This window comes from Ranitomeya variabilis, chromosome 4 (genome assembly GCF_051348905.1).
Source record: "Ranitomeya variabilis isolate aRanVar5 chromosome 4, aRanVar5.hap1, whole genome shotgun sequence".
Taxonomy (NCBI): domain Eukaryota; kingdom Metazoa; phylum Chordata; class Amphibia; order Anura; family Dendrobatidae; genus Ranitomeya; species Ranitomeya variabilis.
The window spans coordinates 226096492-226120510 of record NC_135235.1 but is presented as its reverse complement, the minus strand read 5'-3'; the positions used below and the strand labels follow the sequence as shown (position 1 = coordinate 226120510).

The window sequence follows — 24019 nt, the reverse complement described above, 5'->3', positions numbered from 1 at the left end:
CAGGATGGGTGAGATATATACCAGGATGGAGGACATATATACCAGGATGGGGGACATATATACCAGGATGAGCCCAGGATGGGGGACATATATACCAGGAAGGGGTCCAGGATTTGAGACAAACTGTGTATACCAGGATGGGTTGAAGATGGGGGACATATACACCGGGATATGAGACATATATACCAGGATATGAGACATATATACCAGGATCGGGAACATTTTACCATGATGGGGCCCAGGATGGAGGAAAAATATACTAGGATTAGGGACGTATGTACCTGGAAGGGGCCTAGGATGGGAGCCATTACTACATAATGGGGGAGGGGAGACCAACACATTTGTCCTTGTAGAAATTAGAAAAGTCCCAAGGCCCAAACATCTGACCAACGTGAAGGGGGCCCAGGTACAAATTTTGCAATGAGGCAGATCGGACTCGACTCTTGTGATGCCACTGGCTGAGACAATATCACATTATTGCTTATAGATGTTGCTCAACATAGAGTATCACACGTGATATATTAGAAACACATCTCAATACACAGTATCACACATAATAGATTAGATACACACCTCAGCAGTAGTGTTGAGCGATACCTTCCGATATCGGAAAGTATCGGTATCGGATTGGGTCGGCCGATATTCAAAAAATATCAGATATCGCCGATACCGATACCCGAAACCAATGCAAGTCAATGGGACCAAAATATCAGAATTAAAATAAACCCTTTCTTTCCTTGTAGGTTCATTCTACATGAAGGAAAACAACTAAGAATAATGTAGGATGTATTGGGGGAGGTGGCGGAGACATTAAAGGCACAGAGGTTTAGCCCAATCAAATAGAATAGCAGGAATTTAAATTTTTTTTTTAAGACGTTCGGAGTTACAAAGATATTGACTATGTTAACATTTTTTTTTATTTTGGCAGATATTGATGTTTCACTACTTCCATGCCCTTCACCTTCTTTTTTACTTCTCCCACACTTTCTTCTTCATCATCCTCAGCAGCAGCATCTTTGACATCAATTTCTTCTTCACCTTATTCATCTTCTTCTTCATCTGCTACCTATTATTTTTTTTGTTATTCTTCATATTCTTTTTATTAAACTATTATTCTTCTTCATATTCTACTTCTTCATCATATTCTTATTTGTGACAGGCATTCCTGTAGTTGTTATCTATAAAAGTTTGAAGATTACACCTTCCGTTCTGCCTGTCACAAAAGAGTTACAACATGATTTGTCCGCGTTCAGTTAGGCCTGCAGCAGCAGGCTTTTTCCAGGGGCACCACGAGGAGGAACGGACTCAAACCCATACACTGCTTAGTCTTCTTCTGCTTATAATTTAGATAATATCTTTTGCTCTGATGTTTAGTCTTATGCTTAATGTTCTTCTGCTCTTTGTTCTGCAGCCTCTTGTTCTCTTCTTCTGCTTCTCGGTCTTCCGTGTCGTCGTCTCCAGGGTCGCCGTCTCCGGGGTCATCGTCGTCATCGGGGTGGTCTTCAGGGTCGTTGCCTCCAGGGTCGTCATCTCAGTGGTTGTCATCTCTGGTGTCGTCGTCATCTTAGGGGTGGTCTTCAGGGTCGTTGTCTTTAGGGTCTTGAACTTGTGAATGTAGCAGAAGGTACAAGAAGGCTGAAAAAATGCCGAGAACCAGCTGATGGAACTGGAACCCGGATGGTTACCCGAAGGTCCAAGAGCCAATGGAACTACCGAGGACCAGCTGACATTACTGGAACCCGGTTACTAAGCAGGAGGTACCCGTGCCAGAAAGCACTACCAAGGACCACCTGACGTTGGTGGAACTTGGATACCCAGAAGGAGGCACCTAAGCCAAAGGCTCTGCCCGGAACCAGCTGACGGTACTGGAACCAGGATGGGGAGCAGAAGGTACAAGAGCAAAAGACACTGCCGAGAACCAGCTGATGGTATTGGAACCCGGATGGGTAGCCGAAGGTCCAAGAGCCAATGGAACTACCGAGGACCAGCTGACATTACTGGAACCCAGTTACTGAGCAGGAGGTACCCGTGCCAGAAAGCACTACCAAGGACCACCTGACGTTGGTGGAACTCGGATACCCAGAAGGAGGCACTTAAGCCAAAGGCTCTGCCCGGAACCAGCTGACGGTACTGGAACCAGGGGGACCTATTAAAGATTGTCTTCCTAGAGCCCAAACTAGCGGTGTTGGAGCCCAGGGTCAGCAGGGGGAGCAGAGTGCAGGCCGAAGCGTGCACTGGAGGCAGTTTAATATCTGTTGTGTCTGCATGGCTTTTGCAGGACACGTTGCCGGCTACACAGCAGGGGAACAGCTGGCATTGCTGAACCCCACTGACACAGTGGCGAGGCGAGTGTTTTTCTCTGAGTAGCCAGCACTTCTGAGCTCCAACTGGCGGTGTTGGAGCCCAGGGTCAGCAGGGGGAGCAGAGTGTAGGCCGAAGCCTGCACTCGAGGCAGTTTAACATCTGTAGGAGTGTCAGCGTGGCGGTCGCAGGACACATTGCCGGATACACAGCTGGGGATCAGCTGACGTTACTGAAACCCAATAACACGGCAGCAAGTGTTGACTGTGCAAACAGCACTTCCGAGCAGCAACTAGCGGTGTTGGAGCCCAGGGTCAGCAGAAGGAGCAGAGTGTAGGCCGAAGCCTGCACTGGAGGCAGTTTAATATCTGTTATGTCTGCGTGGCGTTTGCAGGACACGTTGCCGGCTAAACAGCAGGGGAACAGCTGACGTTACTGAACCCCACTGACACAGTGGTGAGTGTTTTTCTCTGTGCAGCCAGCACTTCCGGGCACCAACTGGCGGTGTTGGAGCCCAGGGTCAGCAGGGGGAGCAGAGTGTAGGCCAAAGCCTGTACTCGAGGCAGTTTAACATCTGTAGGAGTGTCAGCGTGGCGGTAGCAGGACACATTGCCGGATACACAGCTGGGGATCAGCTGACGTTACTGAAACCCAATAACACGGCAGCAAGTGTTGACTGTGCAAACAGCACTTCCGAGCAGCAACTAGCGGTGTTGGAGCCCAGGGTCAGCAGAAGGAGCAGAGTGTAGGCCGAAGCTTGCACCGGAGGCAGTTTAATATTTGTTGTGTCTGCGTGGTGTTTGAAGGACACGTTGCCGGCTACACAGCAGGGAAACAGCTGGCATTGCTGAACCCCACTGACAAAGTGGCGAGGCGAGTGTTTCTGTGTATCCAGCACTTCCGAGCTCCAACTGGCGGTGTTGTAGCCCAGGGTCAGCAGGGGGAGCAGAGTGTAGGCCCAAGCCTGCACTGGAGGCAGTTTAATATCTGTTGTGTGCGTGGCGTTTGCAGGACACGTTGCCGGCTACACAGCAGGGGAACAGCTGACGTTACTGAACCCCACTGACACAGTGGTGAGTGTTTTTCTCTGTGCAGCCAGCACTTCCGGGCACCAACTAGCGGTGTTGGAGCCCAGGGTCAGCAGAGGGAGCAGAGTGTAGGCTCTTTTAATTATGTTCCTTGCACATGCTGAATGAAACACTTCTAAAATTTTGCCCCTTATACAGTGAAACCGTCTCAGAGGCGGGAATTTCCTTCTTAATGAGACAAAGCACAGCTGTCAAAAATACCCCCTTGGTGCTGGGCGCTGCCTCCTGAGCGTTTCTTTTTTGTGTTCCGGAGCCTGCGCTGTTGTGTTATCCCGTGGCCATGCGCTGTTACTGCGCAAGGCCATGAATCCCAGCCCCGCAGTTTCTTCTGATTTATTCACCCTGTGGGGCTGGGATTCATGGCCTTGCGCAGTAAATATCTTCGCATCTCACTCATATCTTTACGCCTGCTTCAGACTGTGTGGCGTCAGCTGATCCCTTATCGCATGCCATGGCCGTGAAGCCGCACAGTCTGAAGAAGGCGGAAGGAGAAGAGTGAGAGGCGAAGATATGCACTGCGCATGCCCATGAATCCCAGCCCCGCAGTGTCTTCTGATTTATTCACCCTGCGGGGCTGGGATTCATGGCCTTGAGCAGTAAATATCTTCGCCTCTCACTCATGTCCTTACGCCTGCTTCAGACTGTGCGGGGTCAGCTGATCCCTTATCGCATGCCACGGCGTGAAGCCGCACAGTCTGAAGAAGGCGGAAGGAGTTGAGTGAGAGGCGGAGATATGCACTGCTCATGCCCATGAATCCCAGCCCCGCAGTGTCTTCTGATTTATTCACCCTGTGGGGCTGGGATTCATGGCCTTGCGCAGTAAATATCTTCGCCTCTCACTCATGTCCTTACGCCTGCTTCAGACTGTGCGACGTCAGCTGATCCCTTATCGCATGCCACAGCTGTGAAGCCACACAGTCTGAAGAAGGCGGAAGGAGATGAGTGAGAGGCGAACATATGCACTGCGCATGCCCATGAATCCCAGCCCCGCAGTGAGAATAAATAAGACACTGCGGGGCGTGATCTCGGGCAGGGCAGTCACACAGGCGCAGCCAGCCTGACAACAAATGATGTCAGAAGACGGGCAGCACTAACTGCGCATGGCCAAGGGATAACATAACAGCGCAGGCTCAGGGACAGATTCAAACAACGCTGAGGAGGCGGCGCACGGCGCCAAGGGGGTTGCTGCGTGTCATTACAAAGGAAAGTCACACCTCCGGGACGGTTAAACGGTATCAGGGGACACATTTTATAAGTCTTTAGTTCTGCGTGTGCAATGAGTATAACAAAAAGAGCCACCTTGTCCAAATGCAGCATTAGTGCTGCACAAGGTGGCTCTTTTAGTTACAAACACCTTGGGGGGGGCAGGTTCCCTTTAATTTTTGTAGTAGTGTCTGCGTTGCGTTTTCAGGACACGTTGCCGGCTACACAGCAGGGGAACAGCTGAACCCCACTGACACAGTGGCAAGTGTTTTTCTCTGTGCAGCCAGCACTTCCGAGCACCAACTGGCAGTGTTAGAGCCCAGGGACAGCAGGAGGAGCAGAGTGTAGGCTGAAGCCTGCAATGGATGCACCTTAATATCTGTTGTGTCTGCGTGGCATTTGCAGGACACATTGCCGGCTACACAGCAGGGGAACAGCTGGCGTTACTGGACCCCACTGACACCGAGGCGAGTGTTTTTCTCTTTGCAGCCAGCACTTCCGAGCACCAACTGGCAGTGTTAGAGCCCAGGGACAGCAGGAGGAGCAGAGTGTAGGCTGAAGCCTGCACTGGAGGCACTTTTATTTCTGTTGTGTCTGCGTGGCATTTGCAGGACACATTGCCGGCTACACAGAAGGGGAACAGCTGGCGTTACTGAACCCCACTGACACTATTGCGAGGCGAGTGTTTTTCTCTGTGCAGCCAGCTCTTCCGAGCACCAACTGGTGGTGTTAGAGCCCAGGGACAGCAGGAGGAGCAGAGTGTAGGCCGAAGCCTGCACTGGAGGCAGCTTAATGTCTGTTGTGTCTGCGTGGCATTTGCAGGACACGTTGCTGGCTACACAGCAGGGGAACAGCTGGCGTTACTGATCCCCACTGACACAGTGGCAAGTGTTTTTCTCTGTGCAGCCAGCACTTCTGAGCACCAACTGGCGGTGTTAGAGCCCAGGGACAGCAGGAGGAGCAGAGTGTAGGCCGAAGCCTGATTGGAGGAAGTTGAAAGGGAACCTTTAAACCCCCCAAGGCGTTTGTAGCTGATAGAGCCACCTTGTGCAGCACTAATGATGCAAAAGGTGGCTCTTTTAATTATGCTCCTTGCAAACGCAGAACTAAACATTTATAAAATGTGTCCCCTGATACCGTGAAACCGTCCCGGAGGTGGGACTTTCCTTCGTAATGGGACGCAGCACAGCCGTCATTCCTACCCCCTTGGCGCCGTGCGCCACCTCCTCAGCGTTGTTTGATTCTGTCCCGGAGCCTGCGCTGTTATGTTATCCCTTGGCCATGCGCAGTTAGCGCTGCCCGTCTTCTGACATCATTTGTTGTCAGGCTGGCTGTGCCTGTGCGGACGCGCTGCCCGAGATCCCACCTCGCAGTGTCATCTAATGTAATCACACTGCGGGCCTGGGATCCATGGGCATGCGCAGTGCATATCTTCACCTCTCACTCACCTCCTTCCGGCTTCATCAGACTGTGCGGCGTCACGGCCGTGGCATGCTATTAGGGATCAGCTGACGGCGCACAGTCTGAAGAAGGCGGAGGGAGATGAGTGAGACCCTGAGGTGAAGATATGCACTGCGCATGCCCATGGATCCCAGGCCCGCAGTGTGATTAAATCAGAAGAGACTGCGAGGCGGGATCTTGGGCTGCGCGGCCGCACAGGCACAGGAAGCCTGACAACAAATGATGTCAGAAGACGGGTAGCGCTAAATGCGCACGGCAAAGGTTGAACATAACAGCACAGGCTCTGGGACAGAATCAAACAACGCTGAGGAGGCGGCGCACGGTGCCAAGGGGGTAGGAATGACAGCTGTGCTGCGTCCCATTATGAAGGAAAGTCCCACCTCCGGGACGATTTCACGGTGTGAGGGGACACAATTCATAAGTGTTAGGTTCAGCGTATGCAAGGAGCACAACGAAAAGAGGCACCTTTTCCTTGTGCAACATTACTTCTGCACAAGGTGGCTCTTTCAGTAACAATGTAATGTAATCACACTGCGGGCCTGGGATCCATGGGCATGCGCAGTGCATATCTTCACCTCTCACTCCCCTCCTTCCGGCTTCTTCAGACTGTGCGATGTCACGGCCGTGGCATGCTATTAGGGATCAGCTGATGGTGCACAGTCTGAAGAAGGCGGAGGGAGATGAGTGAGAGCCTGAGGTGAAGATATGCACTGCGCATGCCCAAGGATCGCAGGCCCGCAGTGTGAATAAATCAGAAGAGACTGTGAGGTGGGATCTCGGGCAGCGCGGCTGCACAGGAGCATGTAGCCTGACAACAAATGATATCAGAAGACGGGCAGCGCTAAGTGCACATGGCCAAGGGATAACATAACAGCGCAGGCTCCAGGACAGATTCAAACAGCACTGAGGAGGCGGCGCACAGCGCCAAGAGGGTAGGAATGATGGCTGTGCTGCATCCCATTACGAAGGAAAGTCCCACCTCTGGGATGGTTTCACGGTATGAGGGGACACATTTTATAAGTGTTAAGTTCTGTGTGTGCAAGGAGCTAAACTAAAAGAGCTACCTTTTCCTTGTGCAGCATTACTGCTGCACAAGGTGGCTCTTTCAGTAACAAACGCCTAGGGGGGACAGGTTCTCTTAAATTTCAGTAGTTGTGTCAGCGTGGCGGTCGCAGGACACATTGCCGGCTGGGGATCAGCTGAAGTTACTGAAACCCAATAACACTGGGTCATGTGTTTTGAATATGCAGAGGCACTTCTGAGCATCAACTGGCGGTGTTGGAGCCCAGGGATTACAGTTCAGGTGGTAGAAACATGAACGCAACAAGAGATCTGGATTCTGTAGCCAAGCAATTATTTAATCTGGAAGAGGAGTGGCAAATTCCTTCGAGATCCAGGCCTTGTTCATTTTCAGAAAAGTAAGCCGGTCAACGTTATCGGAGGATAGTCACATGCGACGGTCTGTTAGTACACCACCTGTGGCACTAAAGACGCGTTCCGATAATACACTAGCAGCAGGGCAAGCTAGCACCTCCAATGCATACTGGCTTAGCTCTGGCCTTGTATCCAGCTTAGGGACCCAAAATTTGAAGGGGGAAGAGCCCTCTGGGAGTACAGTAAGAGGGCAAGACATGTAGTCTGTCACCATCTGACGGAAATGCTGCCTCCTGCTGACTGGAGCCATCTGTGATGGTGTAGACATGTGTGGCGGGCACACAAAACTGTGCCACAGTTGGGCCATACTGGTCTTGCCTTGTGCTGAGGCACTGCTTCTGCTCCCTCTTTGTGCAGAGCTTCCTCCACTGCCTCGACGCACTGAGCTGCTTTGTAAAGCACTAGCAGCACTGCTCTCAGTTGGACTGGAGAAGATGATGGAATTCACCAGTGTGTCTTGGTACTCCCGCATTTTACGCTCCCGGTTCAACGGTGTTATGAGTAGTGTTGAGCATTCCGATACCGCAAGTATCGGGTATCGGCCGATACTTGCGGTATCGGAATTCCGATAACGAGATCCGATACTTTTGTGGTATCGGGAATCGGAATCGGAAGTTCCCAGTGTATGGTTCCCAGGGTCTGAAGGAGAGGAAACTCTCCTTCAGGCCCTGGGATCCATATCCATGTAAAAAATAAAGAATTAAAATAAAAAATATTGATATACTCACCTCTCCGGAGGCCCCTGGACATCACCGCTGGTAACCGGCAGCCTGCTTTGCTTAAAATGAGCGCGTTCAGCACCTTCCATGACGTCACGGCTTCTGATTGGTCGCGTGGCGGTCACATGAGCGGCACGCAACCAATCAGAAGCCGTGACGTCATGGAAGGTGTCATGATTCCCCAATGGCATGGGAACATCAGAAACACAAAAATAACAGACTAGCTCTCGGGTGATGGAAACTCAAGCTGACCGTGACCTAAATCTACCACACAACTAACAGTAGCCAGGGAGCATTCCTACGGCTGCCTAAATGCCACGCGCCAGCCGGAGAACTACCTACGCCTGGAAGAGGAAGGAACAGACCTGGCTTACCTCTAGAGAAATTCCCCAAAGATGATAGTAGCCCCCACATATATTAACGGTGAGTTCAGAGGAAAAGACATACACAGTATGAAGGTAGATTTAGCAAAGCGAGGTCCACTTACTAGATAGAGGAAGGATACAAAAGAGGACTTCACGGTCAGCTGAAAAACCCTTTCAAAAACCCATCCTGAAATTACTTTAAGACTCCTGTGTCAACTCATGACACAGGAGTGGCAATTTCAGTCCACAAGAGCTTCCAGTAACAGGAAATGACAAAACTGTAAACTGGACAAGAAATACAAAACAATAAGGACAAGAGTCCACTTAGCTGATCAGCAGACTAGTAGCAGGAACATGCAACTGAATGACTCAGGTTACAATGATGACCGGCAAGGAAGTGACTGGAGAGCAAGGCTAAATAGGGAACTCCCAAAACTGATGGAAGCAGGTGAGCTGAGGCAGAAAAGCACACACAAGTCTCCAGTACCACCAGCCACCACCAGGGGAGCCCAAAAAGCGGATCACAACAGGAAGGCCCTAAACGCGCTCATTTTAAGCAAAGAAGGCTGCCGGTTACCAGCAGTGATGTCCAGGGGCCTCCGGAGAGGTGAGTATATCAATATTTTTTATTTTAATTCTTTATTTTACACAGTAATATGGATCCCAGGGCCTGAAGGAGAGTTTCCTCTCCTTCAGACCCTGGGAACCATCAGGATACCTTCCGATACTTGGTGTCCCATTGACTTGTATTGGTATCGGGTATCGGTATCGGCGATATCCGATACTTTTCGGGTATCGGCCGATACTATCCGATACCGATACTTTCAAGTATCGGACGGTATCGCTCAACACTAGTTATGAGGCTTTGTAAGTTGTCCCGGTAGCGAGGATCTAGGAAGGTGTCCACCCAATAGTCAGCCGTGTTGAGAATGTGGGCGATGCGGCGGTCATTTCTCAGTCACTGCAGCATGTAATCAACCATGTGCTGCAGACTGCCAACTGGCCAAGAAACGCTGTCCCCTGCTTGAGGCGTGATCTCTGCCTGCTCTGCATCACCCCACCCTCGCTCTACACACTGACTATTGGAGAATTGTGTCACTCCCTCCTCTGGACCGATGTCTTCCTCCCCATTGACTCCTCCTCATCCTCCTCACAAAGTGACCCCTGCCTAGGCCTTTGTGAGGAACCACGTAGCACTGACTGTCCAGAAGCTGATGGAATTGGTGACTCCTCATCCTCCACCTCTTCCACAACATCATCCCTTAGCGCTTGCAGTGTTTGTTGAAGCAGGCCGATAAAGGGGACAGTCATGCTGACTAGTGCATCATCTGCACTCGACATCCGCATGGAATCATCGAAGGAACGCAAAACCTGGCAGACGTCCTTCATAGTGGCCCACTCAGTGGTTGTGAAGTCTGAACGGCGCAAACTGCGACTTCTTTGCGCCTGATGCAGCTGGTACTTCATTACTGCTTGCTGCTGCTCACACAACCGCTCCAACAAATGTAACGTGGAATTCCACCTGGTGGGTAGGTCACATATGATGCGATGTTCCGGAAGGTGGAATCGGCGCTGCAGAGCTGCAATGCGCGATCTTGCCATGCTGGAACACCGCAAGTGAGCACACTCTAGGCGGACCTTGTGCAGCAGTGCATCAAGATCCGGATAGTCCCTCAAAAAACTCTGCACAACCAAGTTGAGCACATGTGCCAGACATGGGATGTGAGTGAGGTTGCCTAGGCCCAGAGCTGCCACCAGATTTCGGCCATTGTCACACACTACCATGCCAGGCTGGAGATTCGCTGGCACAAACCACATGTCGCTCTCCTGCTTGATGGCATTCCAGAGCTCCTGCGCTGTGTGGCTTCGATTCCCCAAAGAAATTAATTTCAAGATGGCCTGTTGACGTTTGGCCACACTTGTGCTCATGTGCTCGTAACAGGTAAACGTTCACAGGTCCATGTGGAGGTGGACTGTGACGGCTCCTGCAGTGATGATTCTGAGGAACTTGTGTATGAGGAGGAGTCAATGCGTACAGACTGGATTCCTGCAATCCTTGGAGTTGGCAGAACACGTCCTGCACCACTCGCACAATCTGTACCCGGCTCAACAACATTAACCCAATGGGCAGTGAGGGAAAGATATCGCCCCTGTCCATGGTGACTGGTCCATGCATCGGTGGTGAGGTGGACCTTGCTACTGACGGCGTTCAGTGGCGCGTTTTATGTGTCCCTCCACATGCTTGTGCAGGGCAGGGACGGCTTGCCTGCTGAAATAAAAGCGGCTGGGCACATTGTACTGTGGGACTGCCAATGCCATCAAGTTACGGAAGCTGTCAGTCTCCACCAGCCTGAATGACAGCATTTCAAGGGACAGTAGTTTTGCAATGCCAGCGTTCAGAGCCTGTGCTCGGGGGTGGTTTGCCGAGAATGGCTGCCTTTTCTCCCATGCCTGTGCTACCGATGGCTGTAGACTGGGCTGGGAGTGTGAGGATGACTGGGAACGTGGTGCTGTGGGTGGAATTACAGTGGGTCTCTGGGCAACAGTGCCAGAGGTTCTTCCATGGCGATCCTGTGAGGAAGCTGAACCAGCTGTTTGTGAGCTGGAGGAAGAGGCAACAACACGAGCTGAAGAGGTGGTAGGTGCCGCTGTTGGTTGGCCTAGGTCTTCAGTGTGTTTTTGTAACTCCACCGCATGCTTAGTCCGCACATGTTTCCACATATTTGTGGTATTGAGGTTGCTGACATTTTTCCCTCTTTTGACTTTCTGACGACACCTTGCATTTGACAAAGCAAATGTCATCTGCAACTGTGTCAAAAAAGGACCAGGCACTGCAAGTCTTGGGAGCGCCCGTTTTGGCTTTTGGAAGAGGCATGCTCCTAACGGGTGCCAAAGTGGAGGCTACAGGAACCGCAGACTTCCCCCTCCCTCTCCCTCTTTGGCCCGTTTGGAGAATCTCTTCCTCAGAGCTACTCCCACCACCTTCCTGTACCTCACGCCACGATGGGTCAAGGACCTCATCATCTACACTACCCTCTGCCACCAATGGCTTCTCCTGGGTAGTCTCGGCAGCACAGTACGCACCAGAAAGTGGCACCTGAGTCTCATCATCAGATGCGTACTGCGGTGTGGTGACCGGAGGCACTGGCCCACCCGTCTCTTCAGAGTCAGAGAGACAAAGCTGTTGGGCATCACTGCATACTGCATCTTCTTCCATTTCTCCAATGCTGCTTGGCTGGCCCCCTGTTTCCAAGCCAAGAGATTCAGAGAACATAAGTAGAGATGGCTCCTGTCCTGGGCTCTCTGACTGCCTGGGCAATTTGGCAGGTGGTGAAGAGACAGACGGGTGCTCTCCAGTGCTCTGTGCCTAAGAGGATGTGGCACTATTTGAAGTCCATGCGTTAGCTGCCATCCATCCGACAACGGCTTCAATTTGTTCTTCACGCAGCAGCGGTGTACGGCGATCTCCTACAAAGCTGGGAATGAAGGACTATTCCCTGCTGAAACTGGGTGATGATGAGTCACCGGTGCCCGCAGCAGGCACAGAATCCCCATGTCCTCTCCCTGCTCCGCGCCCATGCCCACGTGCCTAACTCCCTGCCTTCTTCATCTTGATTGACTGACAAAGATAAGCAGAAAAGTACTAAGGGCTTAGTGTGCTTATTCCTGAACAGCTCCTATAAGAAACACTAATTTTCTAAAGTGTGGACTAGACTTTAATATGAGCTAATGTGGCCTACACAACTGTAAACTTTATTATTATTATTTTTTTTTTTTGCAGAACTGACTACAGAGTGAGCTGCACTCACACACAGACCGTGCAGACAGCCGTAAACGGCGCTGCAAGGCCAAAAAAGCCTCCTCTATGTAATCCTATGTAGTGTTTTTCCACAATTTAGCTGGATACGGATGGAAAGCCACTAATAGGAAGTATTTGAAAAAATGTGCAGCAGGCTGCACTAATTGCAAAAAAGGACAATGGATAAAACAGTATGAGGCAGTGATGCACTCTGAGCTGACTACAACTGGCTGTGGCTGTGGACAGACTACAGAGCGATGTGCACTCACACAGAGACCGTGCAGACAGCCGTAAACGGTGCTGCAAGGCCAAAAAAAACCTCCTCTATGTAATCCTATGTAGTGTTTTTCCACAATTTAGCTGGATACGGATGGAAAGCCACTAATAGGAAATATTTGAAAAAATGTGCAGCGGGCTGCACTAATTGCAAAAAAGGACAATGGATAGAACGGTATGAGGCAGTGACACATTCTGAGCTGACTACAACTGGCTGTGGCTGCGGACAGGCTACAGAGCGATGTGCACTCACACAGAGACCGTGCAGACAGCCATAAACGGTGCTGCAAGGCCAAAAAAACCTCCTCTATGTAATCCTATGTAGTGTTTTTCCACAATTTAGCTGGGTACGGGTGGAAAGCCACTAATAGGAAATATTTGAAAAAATGTGCAGCAGGCTGCACTAATTGCAAAAAAGGACAATGGATAGAACAGTATGAGGCAGTGACGCACTCTGAGCTGACTACAACTGGCTGTGGCTGCGGACAGACTACAGAGCGATGTGCACTCACACACACAGAGACCTTGCAGACAGCTGTGAACAGCGCTGCAAGGCAAAATCAAGGATGTCACACAGCGGTTGCTAAATTAGCCTGGGTAAAGCACAATGAAGCAAATCGCTATCTCTAAACTGGCCCTCAATCAGAACACAGCGTCCTGTCCCTAACTGAATTCACAGCAGAGTGAGCCCTAAATGGCGGCAGTGACTTTTATAGTGCATCATGACATCATTTCAGCAGCCAATCACAGCCATGCCAGTAGTTACATGCCCACCATGCAGAACAGGATGTGCCCACACTTCTACTCATTCCTCATTGGCTGAATTCAGGCACTTTGAATTGTGGGAACTTCTGATTCCGGTATCCGATATACTGAAAATATCGGAACTCGGTATCGGAATTCCGATACCGCAAATATCGGCCGATACCCGATACTTGCGGTATCGGAATGCTCAACACTACTCAGCAGATATCACCCATAGTGGGATTATATACAGTGGGGCAAAAAAGTATTTAGTCAGTCAGCAATAGTGCAAGTTCCACCACTTAAAAAGATGAGAGGCGTCTGTAATTTACATCATAGGTAGACCTCAACTATGGGAGACAAACTGAGAAAAAAAAATCCAGAAAATCACATTGTCTGTTTTTTTATTATTTTATTTGCATTTTATGGTGGAAAATAAGTATTTGGTCAGAAACAAAATTTCATCTCAATACTTTGTAATATATCCTTTGTTGGCAATGACAGAGGTCAAACGTTTTCTGTAAGTCTTCACAAGGTTGCCACACACTGTTGTTGGTATGTTGGCCCATTCCTCCATGCAGATCTCCTCTAGAGCAGTGATGTTTTTGGCTTTTCGCTTGGCAACACGGACTTTCAACTCCCTCCAAAGGTTTTCTATAGGGTTGAGATCTGGAGACTGGCTAGGCCACTCCAGGACCTTGAAATGCTTCTTACGAAGCCACTCCTTCGTTGCCCTGGCGGTGTGCTTTGGATCATTGTCATGTTGAAAGACTCAGCCACGTTTCTTCTTCAATGCCCTTGCTGATGGAAGGAGGTTTGCACTCAAAATCTCACGATACATGGCCCCGTTCATTCTTTCATGTACCCGGATCAGTCGTCCTGGCCCCTTTGCAGAGAAACAGCCCCAAAGCATGATGTTTCCACCACCATGCTTTACAGTAGGTATGGTGTTTGATGGATGCAACTCAGTATTCTTTTTCCTCCAAACACGACAAGTTGTGTTTCTACCAAACAGTTCCAGTTTGGTTTCATCAGACCATAGGACATTCTCCCAAAACTCCTCTAGATCATCCAAATGCTCTCTAGCAAACTTCAGACGGGCCCGGACATGTACTGGCTTAAGCAGTGGGACACGTCTGGCACTGCAGGATCTGAGTCCATGGTGGCGTAGTGTGTTACTTATGGTAGGCCTTGCTACATTGGTCCCAGCTCTCTGCAGTTCATTCACTAGGTCCCCCCGCGTGGTTCTGGGATTTTTGCTCACCGTTCTTGTGATCATTCTGACCCCACAGGGTGGGATTTTGCATGGAGCCCCAGATCGAGGGAGATTATCAGTGGTCTCGAATGTCTTCCATTTTCTAATTATTGCTCCCACTGTTGATTTCTTCACTCCAAGCTGGTTGGCTATTGCTGATTCAGTCTTCCCAGCCTGGTGCAGGGCTACAATTTTGTTTCTGGTGTCCTTTGACAGCTCTTTGGTCTTCACCATAGTGGAGTTTGGAGTCAGACTGTTTGAGGGTGTGCACAGGTGTCTTTTTATACTGATAACAAGTTTAAACAGGTGCCATTACTACAGGTAATGAGTGGAGGAAAGAGGAGACTCATAAAGAAGAAGTTACAGGTCTGTGAGAGCCAGAAATCTTGATTGTTTGTTTCTGACTAAACACTTATTTTCCACCATAATATGCAAATAAAATGATAAAAAAAACAGACAATGTGATTTTCTGGATTTTTTTTTCTCAGTTTGTCTCCCATAGTTGAGGTCTACCTATGATGTAAATTACAGACGCCTCTCATCTTTTTAAGTGGTGGAACTTGCACTATTGCTGAATGACTAAATACTTTTTTGCCCCACTGTATAAAGATCTGCAGCCAGTATTACATATGCTAGAATAAAATACAAAGCTCAGCTGTCAAAGTCGTGCTAGAATTAGATACATAGCTCTGCAGGCTGTATCTTACGTGATATATTTACATTCATAGCTCAACATACAATTACACAAATGTTAGGGTTAGATACACAGCTCAGCAGGTAGTATGTTGCATGATAAGATTAGATACACAGCTCAGCAGGCAGTACCTTTCATGTTAAGGTTAGATACACAGCTCAGCAGGCAGTACCTGTCATGTTAAGGTTAGATACACAGCTCAGCAGGCAGTACCATTCATGCTAAGGTTAGATACACAGCTCAGCAGGCAATACCTTTCATGTTAAGGTTAGATACACAGCTCAGCAGGCAGTACCTTACATGTTAAGGTTAGATGCACAGCTCAGCAGGCAGTACCTTACATGTTAAGGTTAGATGCACAGCTCAGCAGGCAGTACCTTACATGATAGGATTAGATACACATCTCAGTAGGTAGTACCTTACATGATATGATTAGATACACGGCTCAGCAGGTAGTACCATACATGTTAGGATTAGATACACAGCTCAGCAGGCAGTATCACACATAGGGCTCAGCTTTCAGTTCCTCTGCTTCCTCCAGACTTTCACTTCTTTTGCCAGCAAAGCTTTTTACCAACATCGAAAATGTTATTTTCTCGGTTTGGACAGAAGAGACTTTGGAGGAACTTTCCATCCGGAACCGTCTGTTTCCCAGTTATAAATATCTGGAGATTAGTGGGTCCATTTCCTGTTTTGTGCATCCAGACCACAAGAAGAAAGACCTCGGGATTCTGCATACACCATAAGAAAGTCTTTGGAAGTCAGATTAGATGACAGGAGTCTGATAGTTATAATGAGACCCAATGGCATAATATCAGATGAAGGGGCTCTTCAGCGGCTCATTCGCAGCTCCTTGTCGGCTCCTTATCAGCTCCTTGGCGACTTCTTGTCGGCTCCTTACCAGCTCCTTGGCGGCTTCTTGTCGGCTCCTTATCAGCTCCTTGGCGGCTTCTTGTCGGCTCCTTACCAGCTCCTTGGTGGCTTCTTGTCGGCTCCTTATCAGCTCCTTGGCGGCTTCTTGTCGGCTCCTTACCAGCTCCTTGGTGGCTTCTTGTCGGCTCCTTACCAGCTCCTTATCAGCTCCTTGGCAGCTCCTTGGAGGCTCCTTGGTGGCTCCTCTCTGTCTCCTTTGACTCTTTGTAAATTATTCTTTTGGACAGTATAAGCTAAAGTATAGAATTCACAGATTAAAAAGGTTTTTGAAGAATAAGGAATAAATAACCTATTTCCAAGATGGACCAGTGAAGATGTGGCGTTTCATACACCCATCAATCGTCTGTTTACATGGTGTACTGGCCAATCAGTGGATTGGATGAGGTGTCCGATGCCTTACCCCCAAAATCTGATATTGGAAGCCTATCCTGGAGAAAGATAATTTTTATAAGTGAATTCTGTAATTTACTTTTCACTGTCAAAAGCCATAATTTACAGACTCGGAGGAGCCTCTTACACTGTAGTCGACTTTCACAGATGCTGATACATTCACTTCAATGGAAACTGAGCTGCAGTACCCAAGAACAGCCACTACACAGGCCATGGAGCTGTGGTGTTGAGACTCTGTAACCGCCATACATCACCAGCCAATGGCGTCAGAGCCTCAATGATCCCATCATCAGGATGGTTCATCAATATCCAAGATATTCTTGGATTCCACTTGATCACCTCCATTTGGTGTGAGAGAATTACCCTTCTGCCACATACAGCGTGCAACCACAAAGTTTTGGTCTAAGCCACTCCCCATTGACACTTTCTACCCAATCTATGCCAGTTTTCCATCAAATCAACACGTTGTTCCTATCTCCCCATGATAATGGCCAAGAAAAATATGATTGATGATTTGTGGACTCCTTTTGCTTTTTTGTGAACCTCCCGGACAAGCAAATGACCACCGGATTCCGCAAGAGTCGGCACTTGGGTTGGACTCCTTCTTTCGACCTTCATATCGCAATGACCTCTCAATATGAAGATGCCCATTGCGAAAGTTTATTTTTTGCTTCTTGGACAAACACCTTAATCAATATTACATTACCTGAGAGAAACCAAGATGAGTGAGATTCCTTGGAGATAAGCAGCACCCGTGTGTGATCTGGAGGGTGAAGTATCTAGGCATGTAGATCCAGGGCACAATGCCAGGGTGGGCACAGCGAGCAGAAGACTACTGCACTAATGTGTCACACGGATTAGGGGATATTGTTATAGCCTCAATGAGAATTATGTTCTCAGGTTGATGACTGGCAACAAAGTAACAAAGAGAAGACCAAACAATGAATGACCCCTCACCAGATAATCCTGGGATACAATTCATTAAATGTGAAAGACAGATGTCATAATAAAGAGCAAACGTCCTCACGACATATACAGAATAATGGCTGAAAATGTATCATCCTGTATTTCAAGTTGGTTTTGGAGAACATTTTTTTTTAGAATAAATGTGAATGTTACATTATAAAAGCAGAATGAATCTGTACATTTACATTGTATTAGACAGGATATAATAATCCAGAATTATTTCCTGTATTATACTCCAGATCTGCACTCACTATTCTGCTGGTGCAGTCACTGTGTACATACATTACATTACTGATCCTGAGCTACATCCTGTATTATACTCCAGAGCTGCACTCACTATTCTGCTGGTGCAGTCACTGTGTACATACATTACATTACTGATCCTGAGCTACATCCTGTATTATACTCCAGAGCTGCACTCACTATTCTGTGGGTGAAGTCACTGTGTACATACATTACATTACTGATCCTGAGTTACATCCTGCATTATACTCCAGAGCTGCACTCACTATTCTGCTGGTGCAGTCACTGTGTACATACATTACATTACTGATCCTGAGTTACATCCTGTATTATACTCCAGAGCTGCTGATTCGCCTGTCGGCCGTGGGGTAACCCGGTACCGGGTCCAGTGTTCGAAGGGGGATGTCACGGTGGCGACCCTGTCCGTGGCCCTGGGCGCCCATGTAAAAGGGGAGATTGAGTAAAGTTTATGTTCGTGACGCCACCTGTGGTATTTAGTCAGTGGGGACCGACGCTACTTTAAGGGGTCCTCTGGGGTGATGTTATGGCAGCTAGATGGTATAACTTCCCACAGGTGAGGTATATCCCCAGGGCTCCCGGTGTGTAGATGGAAGATGGTGAATGGTGCAGTAAAGAACGAGGACACAGGTTTGCAGTCTTTACCTGGTTTACTGAAGATTTCAGGCAGCCACAGTCCAGAGTACCAGATCACAGGGCAGGCAGAGTCCGGCCAGCTTGGAAGGGAATCCAGAATCCCCTTTACCAGGTGGAGTTAAAAGCCTTCCTCTAGTGCCATGGTGTTGTAGTCCCTTACTGGCTATGGCTTCAGATAAAGTCCTCACAGTTCTCTCTGTCCCCCATATAGGATAGGACAATACTTGCATGACAGGTAACTCGAGCCTTTTTACAGGGACTCTAGCACGCCCCGGGCTCTATGTGTTACTGTGTCTTCAGGTGTGTGTGGTGGACAGGTAACTTGCAGTTCAGCTGTCTTGCCGGGTTGTGATGTAAGTCCTAGAGTCCCTTACAACCTCGGTGTGCTGGCTTTTGGTTATTTGCGCTTTGCCAGGGAGACAGTCTGCTCGCTGCTGTCCTCCCCCTGGTGTCCTCGCCTGTGCCTCGCTCTCCTTCACTCTCACTGAACAATGTCCTCTCCTTCTGTATGTCTCTTTCTCCAGGAGCTGTAGTACTTCAGACTACACGGCCCCTTAAGACCTTGTGACACTCTATGTCAGTCTGCTCTCTTCTGTCCCTCTGACAATCTGCCCTCACTTTCCCTCCAAACCACAATATACTGTATATATAGGGGAATCACCTAGAAATAGGATCAAAACCTCCCCCTTGTGGCCCGGAGTGTGAACATGTTGTGTGTATGGTGATTACCTGATAAAAGATATCCTTTATTGCTTCCAAATGTAACATCACTCTCCCCGTGATGAAAGCGATGCTACTGTGACGACCAGGACCCTGGGGCGCCACATTGCACTCACTATTCTGCTGGTGCAGTCAGTGCGTACATACATTATATTACTTATCCTGAGTTATATCCTTTGCACACATTGACATGATATATTTTGAACTCGTACTGACCTTGTACATAAAACGCTCTTATTCTGTGGGGGATCACATCATGTTTTGGGTCTGGGAGACGTTGGATCGTGTGTTAGGCGTTTGCTAAACAATAGTATTTTTTTCAGTGCTTCCTGGCTTTGTTGCTCGATATTACATGTATTTATCCATTACGTGAAAGAAAAACAAGAAATGCAAAAACAAAAAATAATTGACATTCCAGGTGGACCTGCACTGACAGTGATACAGTAGCATTGCATTGAGGTATCATCTTCATGAAAACTGCAAAGGGAAAGTAACTTTAGACTCTAATTTCCTGGAAGAACCTTATATTTAGGGTGCACCTCTATCTGTTTGCGCTTTATTTTTGACACTTTAGATTTTTTTAAAGGTGTTGTCTTATGTTAGATTATCAGCAGGGGACTGTGCCAAGGTTTCTTTCTCCTGCTTGCAGAGGGCTGATTGATATTGATTGAATTTTTAGGTGCATTGTCACAAAACTGCCATACATTGTACACTCTCCAAAGCTGCAAGCAGAGGCAGAATTTCCAGCTGCATTGTCACACCACTGGGACACATTGTGGACTCACCAAAGCTGCAAGCAGAGGCAGAATTTCCAGGTGCATTATTACACCACTGAGACCCATTGTGGACTCATCAAAGCTGCAAGCAGGAGCAGAATTTCCTGCTGCATTGTCACACCACATGCGCACATTGTAGACTCTCTGAAGCTGCAAGCAGAGGCAGAATTTCCAGCAGCATTGTCAAACCACTAGCACAAATAATGGACTCTCCGAATCTGCAAGCAGAGTCAGAATTTCCAGCTGCATTGCTACACCCCTGGCATACATTGTGGACTTTCTGAAGCTGCAAGCAGAGGCAGAATTTCCAAATGCATTGCCACACCACTGGCACACATTGTGGACTCTCTGAAGCCGCAAGCAGAGGCAGAATTTCCAAATGCATTGCCCCACCACTGGTACACATTGTGGACTCTCTGAAGCTGCATGCAAAGGCAGGGCATGAAAGGAGTGAAAGTCCATAGAGGCTGGCTGCATCCACTGATTTTTCCAGCTTCAGAGCAGCGCTTCTAAGCTGTATTGGTAACCGATTGTAAGCACTTCTGCACAGATGACAGACCTCAGGGTGAACAATATATTTAAAAAATCCTTTTCATTCTTGAGAAAGTAAACTGCACATTTTCTTGTTTTTCAAGCACATTGGAATGTTACTAATTAAAGAACTAGAGAATAAACCTTTCATTTAAGGCTTACGTGACCTCAGGTTCAGCTGGGTGAACTCCACCATAATGCCTTACAGCAAGTTAAGCAGGAGGAATTATCTTAATACGTATACGGAGGAACGTTTTGCATGTCATAGTTAGTAATGGTGTCTGTCTTTTTATACTCTTTACACATCTAGGAGGCTGTATGGCACGATTTTAATATAATACGTAGAGTAGGACTGCCCCATTATGAGATTGCCGTGAAGTGGCGGGGTAGCTCAAAGAATTGATCAATTATTTGCTAAATGTCTCATATTTGAACTACAGGTAGAATTCAGTAGGTGCATATGCACCATTTGTATTGCGTTCTAACCCTAAGCAGTGCTGGCTTCTCCCTTTTTTTTTCTTGAACTATCTTAATCTTCCTGAAAGTAAAGGCAGAGCATTATGCAGCCATTTTGTGGTGAATCTGGATAGTGAGATGACGTCACATCTCACAGCTTAAAACATTGGAAACATTAGATCGTTTTAGATGTAGCACAGCAATGAAGAAGATAAGCGTGTAGGGTGTGAAGAAAAGAGAATAATGCAGAGATTGAAAGGGAGGATGCAGGGACATAACTATAGCGGTCGCAGCTGCGACGGGGCCCGGACTGCTTAGGGGCCCGTCCATCCAGCAATAGTGAAGGAGAAGGACCCAACCATTACAGCAGAGAGGCGTCACCGCAGGTCCTCCAGTTACATGGGGGAAGATGGATTTAATGCAGTCACGTGATCCAACCTTGTGACTGGAGAGAGGCGTGTCCACAGGTACTTCAGCCACACCAAAGGGAAAGACTGGTCGAAGGGAGCTGGTGCTGCTTGAGTGAGTGGCTGAGTGCCCAAACCTAAAAAGCTGCAATCTGTTGCTGTGTCCTCCTCCTCCTGCTGCCGAAGGGTCCCTTAAGCCTCAGATCTACATTTGTCCTCCTGTCATTAGCAGCCGCTCGTGTGACCTGTCTGCCCTGTTCTCAAGTCTCCCCTGTCCCCTTTCTCACCGTGTGTTCCCCATCTACCCTGTCCTCATAATCCATGTGCCCCCTTCTTCCTTGTTCCCAAGTCTCCCCCCGTTTTCCTCTTTCCCTTTGCAGCTCCGTCTCCCCGTGTGTCCCTATCTACTCTGCCCTAGGAGTCCCCTTATTTCCTCTTGTGCCTGTCTCCCTTGCCCCCTTGTGCCCTTCTCCCCTTCCTCCTAGTCCCCATGTGTCCCCTAGTGCCTGTCGCCCTTGTCCCCTTGTGCTTGTGTCCCTTGTTCCTGTGTGTCCCGTTGTGTCAGTCTCCCTTGCCCACTGGTCCCTGTGTGTCCCCTTTTGCTTTTCTCCCTTGTCCCATTAGTAACATAGTTATTAAGGTTGAAGGAAGACTTTAAATCCATCTAGTTCAACCCATTGCCTAACCTAACATGACCTAACATGTTGATCCAGAGGAAGGCAAAAAAAAACCATGTGGCAAATAGTATGCTCCACTTTGGGGAAAAAAATTCCTTCCCGACTCCACATATGGCAATCAGAATAGTTCCCTGGATCAACGCCCTATCAAGGAATCTAGTGTATATACCCTGTAACATTATACTTTTCCAGAAAGGTATCCAGTCCCCTCTTAAATTTAAGTAATAAATCACTCATTACAACATCATACGGCAGAGAGTTCCATAGTCTCACTGCTCTTACAGTAAAGAACCCGCGCCTGTTATTATGTTTAAACCTTCTTTCCTCCAGACATAGAGGATGCCCCCTTGTCCCTGTCTCAGGTCTATGATTAAAAAGATCATCAGAAAGGTCTTTGTACTGTCCCCTCATATATTTATACATTAAAATAAGATCATCCCTTAGTCTTCGTTTTTCCAAACTAAATAGCCCCAAGTGTAATAATCTATCTTGGTATTGCAGACCCCCCTGTCCTCTAATAACCTTGGTCGCTCTTCTCTGCACCTGCTCTAGTTCAGCTATGTCTTTCTTATACACCGAAGACCAGAACTGTGCACAGTATTCTAAGTCTGGTCGAACTAGTGACTTGTATAGAGGTAAAATAATGTTCTCCTCATGATCATCTATGCCTCTTTTAATGCATCCCATTATTTTATTTGCCTTTGTAGCAGCTGCCTGACACTGGCCACTAAATGTGAGTTTGTCATCCACCCATATTCCCAGGTCTTTTTTATTGACGGTTTTGCCCAGAGTTTTAGAATTAAGCACATAGTTATACATCTTATTACTTCTACCCAAGCGCATGACCTTACATTTATCCCCATTAAAGCTCATTTGCCATTTATCAGCCCAAGCTTCTAATTTACATAAATCATACTGTAATATAAAATTGTCCTCCTCTGTATTGATTACCATGCAGAGTTTAGTGTCATCTGCAAATATTGAAATTCTGCTCTGAACGCCCCCTACAAGGTCATCAATAAATATGTTAAAAAGAAGAGGGCCCAATACTGACCCCTGTGGTACCCCACTGCTAACCGCGACCCAGTCCGAGTGTGCTCCTTTAATAACCACCCTTTGTTTCCTATCTCTGAGCCAGCTCTTAACCCACTTACACATATTTTCCCCTATCCCCATTATTCTCATTTTATGTATCAACCTTTTGTGTGGCACCGTATCAAAAGCTTTTGAAAAGTCCATATACACTACGTCCACTGGGTTCCCTTGGTCCAGTCCATAACTTACCTCTTCATATAAGCTGATCAGATTAGTCTGACATGAACGGTCCCTAGTAAACCCGTGTTGATACTGGGTCATGAGGTTATTCCTCTTTAGATACTCCAGCATAGCATCCCTTAGATTACCCTCCAGGATTTTACCCACAGTAGAGGTGAAGCTTACTGGCCTATAATTACCGAGTTCAGCTTTTGTCCCCTTTTTGAATATTGGCACCACATTTGCTGTACGCCAGTCTTGTGGTACAGACCCTGTTATTATGGAGTCTTTAAAGATTAAAAATAATGGTCTATCAATGACTGTACTTAATTCCTGCAGTACTCGGGGGTGTATCCCATCCGGGCCCGGAGATTTGTCAATTTTAGTGATTTTTAGACGCCGCCGTACTTCATGCTGGGTTAAGCAGGTGACATTTAATGGGGAATTTTTATCACTAGTTATATTGTCTGCCATGGAATTTTCTTGTGTAAATACTGATGGAAAAAAAAGTCATTTAGCATATTGGCTTTTTCCTCATCCTCATCCACCATTTCCCCTAGACTATTTTTAAGGGGGCCAACACTATCTTTTTTTTAGTTTCTTACTATTTACGTAGTTAAAGAATATTTTGGGATTATTTTTACTCTCTCTGGCAATGAGTCTCTCTGTCTCA

At 47.9% G+C, this 24019-nt stretch overlaps 1 protein-coding gene across 1 annotated transcript in view; it reads right to left on the bottom strand.

Annotated features, from left to right (window-relative positions):
• LOC143770461 (phospholipase A2 inhibitor NAI-like) overlaps positions 1-18852 on the bottom strand; it is a 299420-nt gene extending 280568 nt beyond the window's left edge. Inside the window, exon 1 of the mRNA XM_077260100.1 lies at positions 18535-18852. The gene's annotated coding sequence lies outside the window, so the exon portion shown is untranslated. The remainder of the gene's footprint in view (positions 1-18534) is intronic.
• Between the last annotated feature and the right edge of the window lie 5167 nt (positions 18853-24019).